Genomic DNA, 13,587 nt, shown 5'->3' with positions numbered 1-13,587 from the left:
ATAAAAACAACATAGGATGTAATGGACATCTTTACACAGAGGAAGGTAGCAACTTAGATGAAATGCGAAAATCCCTGAGGGGAAAAATAGTTTACCAAACTCGACACAAACTAAATATTAATATGTTTATAATGTAATATCTATAAATAACATATCTCCATTTTAGACACCCACAGAATTTTTATCAAATACTAAAGACAGAAGCCTGAAACTCTACAAACACAGTGTTGACGATTTTCATGACCATCAACATAAGATGCTATATACTGGACCATTGATACACATATCATTTACTGGGGATACTCACTAAAACCAATGTGGAGGATGTCCTATAATTTGCATGTGTAATCATATCCTGAATGAATTCTAAAAAGTTGCGTCTTATTACTTTCACCAACCTATTGCCAAAGACTGCTGCAGTGAATGTCTCTGATTGATTGTATTTGGTTGAGTCAAGCATGACTCATAGAGACCTTATGAACAAAAGACCTGAAGCTGCTCTACAACATTTATCAAAGTTCATAAAGTTTCCAGAGGCACGTTATTTAGGAACTGGATGCCACTCCTGCTTCCAAACCTGACACAGTATGTTACTGTTGTTCTGTGCCATTGAGCTGCCTGCAATGTATAGCAACCCTATGTATAGCAGCTCTGAACCCTTCCCTGTCCTGAGTCAGTCTCACTAAATCCAATACACCAACCCCCATTGCCACAGTCACTGTATCAAATCATCTCATGCGGGATCTCCCACTCCTGCGTTGTCTGTCCACCCTTCCAAGCATGACGCCCTTCTTCAAGGACCGATCTCTCCTGGCCGTATGCACAAAGTAAGTGAGGCAGAGCTTCAAAATCCTAGTCTCCAAGGAGACACTTGGTTTCACCTTTTCCTATCTGACAAACAGACCTATTTGTTTCTTGGCAGTCCATGATATGTTCAAGATTCTTCTCCAGCTCCACAACTCCAAGGCATCTATTCTTCTTTTGTCATCCTTAGTCATTGATCAACTTTCTGAGCAAAACAAATAATTGAGAAGACCATGGCAAGGATTTGGCACACCTTTGTATCTAGACTGACATTGTTGCTCTTCTGCACTCTGGAGTTTTGGTTGAGGGCATCAAATAATCAATATTCTATGTGATAGCACTGCTCATTAACGAAATAATAGGGTGGTACAAATGACAAATATATACATGGGTTTCACATAATGAGCTGCATATTAATTAGATTGACAACATCTGTGGAAGGAATTGTTGGAGAAGCTCAATAACAGCAGTCAAACTAGGCCAGGGACAGACTGTGGGTCAGACGTTTCTCAAGTGCAAGTTTAAATTGAGGGAGAAGAAAATGAAAATAAGTCCACGAAATCCAAAACCATTTTAGGGATAGGTTTAAAAGACCGATAACCCAATTACAAAATGGGCAAAAGACATGGAATGAACTTTCACAGAGGAAGTTCACATTCAGATGATCAATGAACATATGAAGAAATGTTCAAAATCACTAGCAATAAGAGAGATGCAAATCAAAACCACAATGAGATATCATTTAACTACAGTAGCAGTGGCAAAGTTTAATAGGACATCAATTAATAAATATTGGAGAGGAGTGGAGACATAGGAAATATCAAACTGTTGGTGGGATTGTAAAATAGTATAACCACTCTGGAAGGCAGTTTAGCATTTCCTCAAAAAGCTGAACATAGAAATTCCATATGACCCAGCTATTCCACTACTTGGAATACACCCTGAGAAAATTAGAACTGAGACACAAATAAAGATTTGTTAATATGTTCACAGCAGCATTACTCACCATTGTAGAAACATGGAAACAGCCCAAATGTCCAAACACAATCAAAAGGATTGAGACATTTTGGAACATTCACGTGATGAAATACTAGCACTCAGGAGCAATGTTTTTGAAAATTACAACATAATTTAGAGGGCTCTGGAGAGCATTATGATGAGTGAACTAATTCAGTCTCATAAGGACAAATATTGTGTGGGATTATTGTAGAAAAAGAAAAATAACTAGTAAAACATGTTTGAGGATCCAGGGAGCAGAGGGGAGAAGCAGAGGGGTAAGGATGGGTAGGGGGGAAATCAAGGGGGGCAAAATTTAATGGATGGAGAGAGAGGTGGGTAAAAGTAATTGGGAAAGGTCTAATGAGGATCTGGAGAGACAGGGCAATGGTAGGCATAGTTCAATGTTGATTAATTTTATAATATATAATAAACTCAAATGATTGCATGAAATATGTGAATGAAAGATAGTGTGAAACACAATACATACAAAATTTATAAGCAAACCAACATAAAATGAAAATGTTTAAAAAAGTAATAAAGAAAAAAACAAGATACTCCCAATAAAAAATAATGTTCAAGCATTAAACACTAATAATTGAAGATCATATGAGTTGTGGGATAATATCAACCATAAAAAAAAGAAGTGGTCATTACAAAGATGGAGGAGAAAGCAAAAACCAAAATAATACTTGTCATAGGAGACTCTAACTTTTGTGCTAGACCATGTAGAAACCAAAACAAAGGGGAAATATGTCAAAGTAAATGATCTGAACAAAAGACTTCAAACACAAAGCAAAATATTGTAATGGAATGTACAGAGAAGTAAAAATGGAGAATAAAAAAAGAAGAACTTGCTGTGCATTTCTCAAGCTGAGAGAACTGAAATTTTTAAACGCCAAGTCACAATATTAAAAGATGCCATGGACCGCTTTCCCAAAATGTTGCAAATAGAGATACCATTTGACCCAGAAATTGCACTACTGGGAATATACCCTAAAAAGACCGTAACCGACTTCCAAGCAGATATATGCACACCCATGTTCATCGCGGCTTTGTTCACAATATCAAGGGGTTGGAAAGAGCCTAAGTGTCTATCAACAAACGAATGGATAGAGAAACTGTGGTATATTCACACAATGGAAGACCATGCTACATTGAAAACAAGGAACTCATGCAATATTAGTCAAAATGGGTGACCCTGGAGGACATTATGATGAGTAAAATATCTCAGTCACGAAAAGACAAGTACTGCATAGTGCCACTGCTGTAGAATGGGACTGACATCAGGGTTGGGGTAAAACTGTTAAAAACTGGATAGATTATATATACTGCATTGAAACAGACGAGAGAGAGAACAGTTTAAAAGCAATATCTGATAGGGTATTATGATTATCACAGGAACTCAGAATTAAGGTTGCATAGTGGAGTGTATTCGCGGCAGCGGACAGGGAAAGGGTTGGGTGGATTGTATACCAATGAAGAAGTTTATCTTTTGCTTTTCAAAGAGTGGAACGAACTGGAGGTAAAGGGGTAGAGGAAAAAGTGCAACAATGAATAAATGGAAATCCAAAATCTCTGTAAATGTTCATTAAAATTAATAAAATATTTTTTTAAAAAAAAGATGCCATGGACAATATATTGAATGACCTATGAAGTATCAAAAAGAAGATGGAGGAAATACACAGAATCTCTGTACACAAGTAACCGACGAACCGAAAAAATTCAGTGGGTTCCATATAAGCAGGAGACAATAATAATGAAGCAAGAAGTGGAAGCTGCATTGAAAGCAAAAAATAAGGCCCTAGAAATCTATGAAATATCAACTGACTTGTTTCAATTAACAAGTACGGTCCTAGATGTGCTCACAAATCTATGGCAAAAATTTTGGAGGACAGCTGTCTGGATAACAATTTAGAAGAGGTCCATATTTGTTCCCATTCCCAAGAAAGGAGATCCAACTGAATGTGGAAACTATAAAACAATATCATTAATATCACATGCAAATGTAATTCTAAATGTCGTTTTAAATGCTGAACAGCATTTAAAAACTGCTAGAACAGTATAAAGATAGGGAACTGCCAGAAGTTCAAGCATGATTTAGAAGTTGTAGCACCAAGGATATTATTGCTGATATCAGATGGATCTTTGCTGAAAGTAAAAAATACCAGAAGAATGTTTATACTTTAATAACTATGGAAAGGCATTTGACTGTGTGAATCATAACAAGTTATGGCTAACATTTAAAAGAATACGCATCTCAGAGCACACAATAATGCTCATGTAAAACCTATATCTAGACCAGGAGGCTATTTTTCCAACAAAGGAAGGGAATACTACATGGTTTAAAATTGAGAAGCGAGGGTATCATTGTTGTGTTCTCTCTCCATACCTATTCAATCTGTATGGTGAACAAATTAATAGAAAAGCTGGACTCTATGAACAAAAAAGGGCATCAGGAGGGAGATAATCTGCATTATGCAGTTGACACAAACAAGTTGCAAATTTGACTATATAGATTGTAACAAATTATGGATACCATTGCCTATAGAGTCACGACGAGTTTAAAGTGAATTGAGTGAATCTAACAACCAAAATAACGAAAAATAGTGTTTTTTCATGAACTCATTGGCTATTTGCCCTTGACATTAGTCTCTTGACCCACCCCTTTCCCTGCTCCACAAGTATTCCCTTCTATTCCCAATTACTCCCTGCAACACCTATCACCTGCTACACGCCGCTTGATCTGACAGCTTATATCTCAAGTTTTATGGGTTTCTTTGCTCCAAATTTATCAAGATGTTGCCGATTTCTTAAGCTGTGACCAGTGTCCCTTGAGTTCGGGGGCCTGTGAGTCCGAATACAAAGCTCTAATGTTAGGGAAACCTTCTTTTTTTAAAAAAAATATGAAATTTTATTAATTTTCATGAACAATTTACAGAGATTTGGGGTTTCCATTCATTCATTGTTGCACTATTCTCTCTACCCCCCCCCCAGTTTGTTCCTCTTTATTTTTCCCGCTTGAAAATCTGTTTTAATTGTCCAATTGCCACAGTGCTTGTCAAAGCCAGTTCTGATTAATCTCCTTTGTCAGTGTGCCCTTCCCATTCCCTATCACTCCTCCCTGAGAGAGACTTCACCCTGATTCATAAGGAAAAGGGGTTGGCGTATTCCCTTAGCTACTTCCTGCTGAAAAGGGACATTGTAGGGAAACCTTATTTCATATGGTTCTGAAGAAAAGTCCTCTCCCTTTAATTTCTGCCCAGGTTTAACTTCTTGTGGTTTGGGCTTCTTCCCTTCAATTTACAGCACACTGCAGTCAAAATATTTTTCAAGGGAGGGTGTTCTGTCCTGTAATTTTGGTATGTAGTGGTTTTTTTTTCTGGCCTGAGGGCCCAAGAACTCAAGAGGGCACTTTGTTCCACATGCACACACTGAATGCAAAAGGTCATTGCAAAGAAATTGAGGAAGAAAAAACCGAAATGGAAGTCAGAAGAGACTCTGAATATTGCGCTGGAGTGCCCAGAAGCCAAAGCAGAAGGAAGAAATGAAGACATTTAAGAGCTGAGCAGGAGATTTCAAAAGGCTGTGTGACAAGACAAAGTACTATAATGAAATGTGCAAAGAGCTGGAGTCAGAAAATCAAAGAGGCCAAACTCATTCAGCATTTCTTAAGCTCAAGGAACTGAAGAGGAAGTTCAAGCCTCGAGTTGCAATACTTAAGGATGTTTTGGGCAGAATATTGAGTTATCCCGCAAGTATTAAAAGAAGATGGAAAGAGTATACAGAGTCATTATACCAAAAGGAATTGGCAGACAGAAGAATTTAATGAAACAACGCATACGCAAGAGCCTATGGTGATGAGGGAAGAAGTTCAGATTGCTTTGAAAGAATTGGCTAAGAATAAGATCTGAGGAATTGATGGTATAGCAATTGACATATTTCTACTAACAGATGGTGCCCTAGATGTGCTTACCAAGTTGTACCAAGAAATCTGGAGAAAAACCACTTGGCCAACTGACTGGAAGAGATCCATATTTGTTTCCATTCCAAAGAAAGGCGATCCCACAGAGTGTGGAAATTATTGAACAGTATCATTAATATTACATGCAAGCAAGATTTTTCTGAAGATTATCCAAAAATGACTGGAACAGCGTATCAACAAGAACTACCAGAAGTGCAGGTTGGATTTGGATGGGGCCTTGGTACTAGGGATATTGTAGTTAATGTTAGATGGATCTTGGCTGAAAGCAAGGACTACCAGAAGAATCTTTGTTTCATTGATTATGCAAAGGCATTTGACTGTGTTGATCATAACAAACTGTCGCTAACTCTGAGAAGAATAGGAATCCCAGAACATTTGATTGTGCTAATGCAAAACTTATGCTTGGACCAGGAGGTAGTCGTCAGAACAGAGCAAGGAAAAACTGCATGGTTCAAAATTGGGAAGGGTGTACGCCAGTGCTGTATCTTGTCTCCATACCTTGTCAAACTTTATGCAGAACAGATTATCCGGGAGGTTGGGCTCTATGAGGAGAAACATGGCATTTGGTTTGGAGGAAAACTCATCAACAATCTGCGTTACACAGACGACATAACCTTGCTTGCTGAAACTGAGGAGGACCCGAAGCACTTGCTGTGGAAGGTTAGGCACTGAAGTCTTCAGTATGGATTGAGACTCAATACCAAGAAAACAAAGATTCTCACCACTGGGCCTATTATCAGTATCATAATGGATGAAGAAATTGAAAGTGTTCAGTTTTGGTTTGCTTGGATCCACAGTCAACACTCTTGGCACCAGCAGCCAGGAAATTAAAAGACATATTGCTATGGGAATGTCTGCAGTTAGAAACCTCCCTAAAGTGCTGTAGTGTAAAGATGTCAGTCTGGAAACTAAGGTGCATCTGACACATGCCATGGTCTTCGCAATCATTTGCTATGTATCGGAGAGCTGGACAATGACTAGGAATGATAGAAGGAGAATTAATGCCTTTGAGCTATGGTGTTGAAGAAGAGTATTGAATAGACCATGGACTGCTAGGAAAACAAACAGGTTTGTCCTGGAGACAGTGAAGCCGGGCTGCTCCTTAGAGGCAAGGGTTCTGAAGCTTCATCTGACATACTTTGGACATATTGCAAGGAGGGAAAGTTGTTGGAGAGGGACTTCATGCTTGGGAGGGTGGAGGGACAGTACAGGAGAGGAAGACCCTCAATAAGATGGATTGATTCAGTGACTGGAGTAATGGGGGTAGGTGTGTCAGAGATGGTGAGATTGGCACAGGAGAGGGCAGAGTCTAGGGCTGTGTACATAGGGTCGCTATGAGTCACAGGTGACTAGATGGCACATAACAACAACAATTGGCTATTTACCTTATCTTCTGCTGAGATATGTCTATTTAAGTAATTTTCTCAGTTTTAATAGAGTTCTTTGCTTTTTTGTCCTTGATTTTTAAGAGTTCTTTATATATTCTGCATATTAAATCTTTATCAGATATATTATTTGCAAATAATTTACCTATCTGTACTCTTTGTACTTTCTTAATAATATCCTTTGATAAACAATGTTTTTCAAATGTGATGAAGCCCAACATATTCTTTCTTTAGTTGCTTTTGCTATGAGTTTGTACTGAGAAATAATTGTCAAATATAAGGTCAGTCGGATATTACCATAAATTGTATTTAACCCCTAAGAGTTTTACTTTTGATGAGGAAGGTGATGTCAGGACTAGAGGTAGACTCATCAACAACCTATGTTACTCAGATGCCACAATCTATTTGCTGAGACTGTGGAAGTTCTGAAGCACTTCTGCAGTGGGTCAAGGACTGTAGTCTTCAATATGGATTGAAGTTCAACATCAATAAGACAAAGATTCTTACCACTGGGATAATTGGCAGCACCATGATAGATGGGAAAGAGATTGAGGTTGTCAACAACAACTTGCTTGGCTCCATAGTCAACGCTCTTAGCATGAGTAGTAAGGAAATAAAAAAGACAAATTGCATTGGGAAAATCTGCTATCAGGGACCTCTCCAGATTGTTGAGAAGCAATGATATCAGCCTAGAGACTAAGATGCACCTGATCCAGGCCATTGTCTTTGCAATTACTTGCTATGCATTAGCTAGCTGGATGATGACTAAGGATGACAGAAGGAGAACTGATGCCTTCAGACTGTGGTGCTGGAGAAGAGTCTTAAACATAGCATGAACCACAAATAAAATAAATAGGTCTGCCCTGGAGAGGGTGAAACCAAGTTTTTCCAAAGAGGCTAGGATTTTAAAGCTCCATCTTACTTCAAAGGGAGTTTTTGTATCATATCTGAAGTAGAAATCCAATTTAACTTTTTTGCATATGGAAATCAAATAATTGTCATGTGTTTGTGGGTTTTTTTAATTTTATACTGATTTATTTACAAAGACTGAATATATTGATTAACACTTCATCCTCTAACTCATCCTTAGCAGAGGCATGTTTTGTTTTTTTAAGAAACTGCTTTCTCTTCATTAGCTTGACTTGGCATCCATGGTAAAATAAATTGGCTATAAATGTATTGGTTTGTTTCTGAACTATGAATTCAATTATTTTGATGTATATATTTATCCTTAATTTAAGACCACTGTGGTTTGATTGGCAACAGTTTTGAAAATATGTGTCCTCCATAGTTTCCCCTAGTATTTATCAAACTTATTTTATCTATTAAGGCACCCTTGCAATTCTTTTTAGAATTTAAAGATTTACTTTTCCATTTATTCAAAATACAAGTATTGAATAACTTTGGGTAGCATTTACATTTTCATATGATATTAAGTCTTTCTACTTAGAAGCATAGAGGGGGGGGACTGGAGGGGAGGGAAGGAGAGGGGAGGCGAGGTGAGGCGAGGCGAGGCGAAATATTTAGGCCTTTTAACTTTCATCCAGCAAAATTGTGTCGTTTTTATTGTTCAATTCTTTAAATGTCTTGCTTAAATTTTTACCAATTATTTTATTATTTTAGATTCTCTTCTATGCATATTTAATAATATACAGGTAAGCATCAGACCTGAAACCTTTCTACCGCAGGTGATCTTGCTTATATTTGAAATACTGGTGACAATTTTCAACATCACAATAATATTCAAGCCACCATTATGACAAACTGACAGATGAGAAGTGGCATTAATCATTAAGAAAGGCAGATCAAAACCACATGTAATACTAACTTCATAAAAAGTAGGATGTCTATTTAACACAATTATTAAAGGGAGGATATTTCATCTATCAGAGGAAGATTTACAGATTTGAAGATCAAGAGGACTATCAAACTAACTCACTTTTAATTATATTGACTATTAAGTGAGGGTGTTTACCACTTAAATTTGGGGGGAAAATGGTTTAAATTAGTACTGTTTTAAAAGACCCATTGGTAAATAAGGTCACTACTGTAGAGGATCTCTGGTGACTACTCCATAGTCTGAATGTTGTACTTCTCTGGAGGTTAGAAGCCACCTACCATTTCAAGGGAGAAAAATAGGCAGGCTCCTCCCATGCAGTTTACAGAATTTGAAACTAAACGGAAAGATATTGATGATTTGGAACTGACCATACAGCAATGAAAGAGCGTATGTATTATTAAAAGTGACAGCTTTAACTACAACTCTGAATTCTGCTTTGGTACATTTTGAGCTCTTCAGATGTCCTTCTCCAAAAACCAGTCTCCCCTGGTCATATGTCCAAAGTATGTGAGACTGAACTTCAAAATCCTAGCCTCCAAGGAGAAATTGGTTTCACTCTCTCCAGTAGAAACCTGTTTGTTTTCTTGATGGTCCATGGTATGTCCAAGACTTTTTTCCAGCACCACAGTATGAAGGTATCTATTATTCTGCCATCCTTATTCCTTGTCCAGCTTTCTTTTTTATTTGGAGAAAAATGGAAATTTATCACATTTATTTCAAAAAGCATTAATTAAAAGCTTAAATACTAAGAAAGACACAATATAAAAAGCATGCCTAATTTCGACAGATTGTGATCTAGAGTTTCCTTTTTTAAAAAAAATTATTATTAAATTTTATTAGTTTTAATGAACATTTACAGAGATTTGGGGTTTTCATTCATTCATTGTTACACTGGTGATCTAGAGTTTCTCATAAACATTCACGATTTCATTTTTCAGTTCTTCAAATTGATTATTCCATTGAAAAAACACTGCATTGGTTCTTTAAGCATGGGACTGTAAAAAAAATGTAGAGAACTGAGCCATCCAATGAGGAACTGATGAAGAAAATGAAGCTTTTTTTCATACTGACCAGGAAACATCAAAATACCATTCTCCTTGGGAGTGAGCTGTACTTTCTTCATTTACTTTCTTTTCAATTAAAACTTACTTCTTAATTGAAATTTTAACACTTTCCTTCTTTTTTATGTTGTCTGAAACCCATATAATAGCCAGTATGATAGCCACTCATGTTCTAAGAGATCAGCATACTTCCCAAAGCATCAGCATCCTCAAGAGAATCCGGACATATAGGAGGCGGGGGCGGAATTATTGGTAGTCCAGAAGGAAATGGAGGTAACCAGCGTGATAAGAAGGAAGGTGGTGGTGGTGATGGTGGTGGTAGTGGGCCATTAAATTTTAGGCCTGGCTTTCCTGGTCCTGGTCCTTGCATCAGGGTGGTGGAGGGAGAAAAGAGTTCCACGGAGCAGCTTTAGACTTAAAGTTACTTGATTTATTTCCAGGAGACCTGGAGGAGTTCTCACCGTCATCTGTTGAAATTTGACTTTCATTTTCATTCTCTTGAGCAATTTCCTGAACACTGTGGTCTACATTATTAGCTCCTCCAAATGTTGGGAAAAGTGGATCAGTCAGATTTTGTTCCTCTTTATTCCCATATCCAGTATAAACCACAATACAGGTTTCTCTCTTAAAATCAACTGATTCAATGGTAGCCGGGTAAATGCAGCCATCTTCTAACCAAATAGCACAACATTTATCCCCAACTTTCCACTGCTTCAATGGAGTGGTGGTATTCTTTTTTTGGTTCTTTTTCTTCTTAGTAGGTTTTCTTTCAGATGTACTTTTTAGTTTGTCTGAAGCTTCACAAATGCCACCATTCTTCAGAGCATGCTTAAATGAAGCCACAGCTTTTTCATAAGCTTTAATCAATGCTGTATCATGCCAAATGTCATAATCATCACTCTGGCCTGTGCCACGTGGGAACAGCACAGAATCACCCCGCTCCATCGGGCCTCCGCCACCTCTCTTTGCCATGGCGAGTACCTGTCCAGCTTTCTGATGCATATAGCAAATAATTGCAAAGACCATGACCTGGATTAGGTGCACCTTATTCTCTAGACGAACCTCATTGCTTTTCCGCACTCTGGAGTGGTCCCTGATAGCAGATTTTTCCCAGTGCAATTCGTCTTTTTATTTCCTGACTGCTGGTATTAAGAATATTGATTGTGTAGCCAAGCAGGCTGTATATGTTAACAACCTCAGTCTCTTCTTCATCTTTCACGGTGCTGCTATTTGGTCCAGTGGTGAGAATCTTTGTCTTCTTGATGTTGAGCTTCAATCTATATTGAAGACTACACAGCTTGATCTTCTGCAGCAGGTGCTTCAAGTCTTCTTCAGTTTCAGCAACGGAGGTTCTGTCATCTGCGTAATGGTTTTGATTTTGTTTTTAACATAAAACTGTGTTTTAATTCTATGATTTTATCGTGTCTGGAGCACAATAGGTTTTCATTATTTTAACAGATCTTGGTATCTTATTGGTTTATTACTAATTAAGACATTTGGCACACGCAGCAGTTTCTCAATGCGAACAAAAAATTAATATTGATCATATGCTGTTTTAAACATTTTTATATATGATGGAGACTTTAAAGAAAGTTTATAGAGCACTTGGATTTCCATTCATTCATTGCACATTTTCCTCCCTGCCTACCCCTTCTCCCAGTTCACTTTTCTCTTCGAAAAAAGTATTCTTTCATTGTTGATGAGTCTTGCTCCAATCCTGATGCCATAGTCTTCCTCATAACGGTCAGCTACCAGAATGATCAGTTCTGCATATAGATTGAAAACATATGGAGACATGATGTATCCCTGACGTACTCCTTTCCTGATTTTGAACCACGGAATGTTTTCACTGCTCTGTTGTGAGGACTGCTTCCTGGTCTAAGTACAGGTTTCACATAAGCACTATCAAGGGTTCTGAGATTCCAATTTTCCTCAAGCTTAGCCACAATTTGTTGTGATCTATACAGTCAAATGCCTTTGTATAGTCAATGAAATACAGATACACATTCCTCTAGTACTCCTTGCTTTCTTCCAAGATCCATCTGACATTGGCAGTAATGTCTCTAGGGCCATGACCTCTTCTAAATCCAGCTTGTATTTCTGGTAGTTCTCTGTCAATGTACTGTTGCAGTCTTTTCAGGATAATCAGATAATCTTCAGCAGGATTTTGCTAGGGTGTAATATTATTGATACTGTTCTATAATTTCCATACTCTGTCAGGTCACCTTTTTTTAAATAAGAATAAATATAATCTCTTCCAGTCAATTGGCCAGGTAATTGTCCACCAGATTTCGTGGCACAACTTGGTGGGCACATCCAGAGCAGCATCTGTTTGTTGAAATATGTCAATTGGTATTTCTGGAGCTTTATTTTTTCCAAGTCCTTCAGAGCAGCCTGAACTTCTTCCTTCATCACCTTTACCTCTTGATCATATGTAGTTTCTTGAAATTCTTCTTTGTCAGCTACTTGGTACAATGACTTTGTATACTCCCTCCATATTATTTTAATGCTTCCTGAATTATTCAATATTCTGTCCATAATGTCCTTAAGCATTACAACTCATAGCTTGTATTTGTTCTTTCGTTCCTTCAGCTTAAGAAATGCCAAAGGATTCTGGCCCTTTTGATTTTCTGACTCCAGCTCCTTGCACATTTCATTATAATATTTTGTCTTGTGAAATCTTCTATTCGGCTCCTTAACTTTCTTGTTTTCTTTCCTTTGCTTTGGCTTCTCAGTGTTCCAGTGCAAAATTCAGAGTTCCTTCTGACATCCATTTTGATCTTTTCTTCTTTTTGCTTCTTTGTAACAACTATTTGCATTCTTCATGAACAATATTCTTGATATTCCCACAACTTATCTCATCTTCATTCACTTGTGTTGAAGACCTCAAACCTTTTCCTGAGTTGGTTTTTAAATTCAGGGAGGATAGACTCAAGATCAAATTTTTATTCCCATGGATATGATTTAAACTTCTTTAGTTTTAATTTGAACTTGAATATGAATAGCTGCTTGTCTGTTCCACAATAAGAATCTGGTCTAGTTTTTACTGCTGATATTGAACTTCCCCAATGGTTCCTTCTGCAGATGTAATTAAACACAAATGTTTAATGTTTAATGTTTTCTTTATTTCATTGGAAATAGCTAGGAACTCTGTGTGTGTGTGTGTGTGTGTGTGTGTGTGTGTGTGTGTGTGTGTGTTTTCACTGAGATTCAAACTAAAGTTAGAGCATGCAATTTCCATCTTGTATAGTCTTTAAAAAGGGAGGAACCACTGTTGTAGAAAGTAACTGATATCAGGGTTGGGATAAGACTGAGAAAAACTGGACAGATTATGTATACTAAATTGAAACAGATAAGGGAGAGAACAGTTTAAAAGTGATAAATGATAGCATATTATGATTATCACAGGAATCCAGAATTAAGGTTGCATAGTGGAGTACATTTGGGGCAGGGGGCAGGGGTGGGGGCGGGGGGATTGTATACCAAAGAAGAAGTTTATCTTTCGCTTTGCAAAGA

At 37.5% G+C, this 13,587-nt stretch overlaps 1 pseudogene; it reads right to left on the bottom strand.

Annotated features, from left to right (window-relative positions):
* Positions 1-10,162: 10,162 nt before the first annotated feature.
* On the bottom strand, positions 10,163-11,073 carry LOC102859534 (annotated as a pseudogene).
* Positions 11,074-13,587: the final 2,514 nt, after the last annotated feature.

This window comes from Elephantulus edwardii, unplaced genomic scaffold, assembly GCF_000299155.1.
Source record: "Elephantulus edwardii isolate Elephantulus edwardi_28Jun2011 unplaced genomic scaffold, EleEdw1.0 scaffold00043, whole genome shotgun sequence".
NCBI classification, from domain to species: domain Eukaryota; kingdom Metazoa; phylum Chordata; class Mammalia; order Macroscelidea; family Macroscelididae; genus Elephantulus; species Elephantulus edwardii.
Note: the sequence above shows the minus strand (reverse complement) of the source record. Positions and strands in the feature narration are given on the sequence as shown.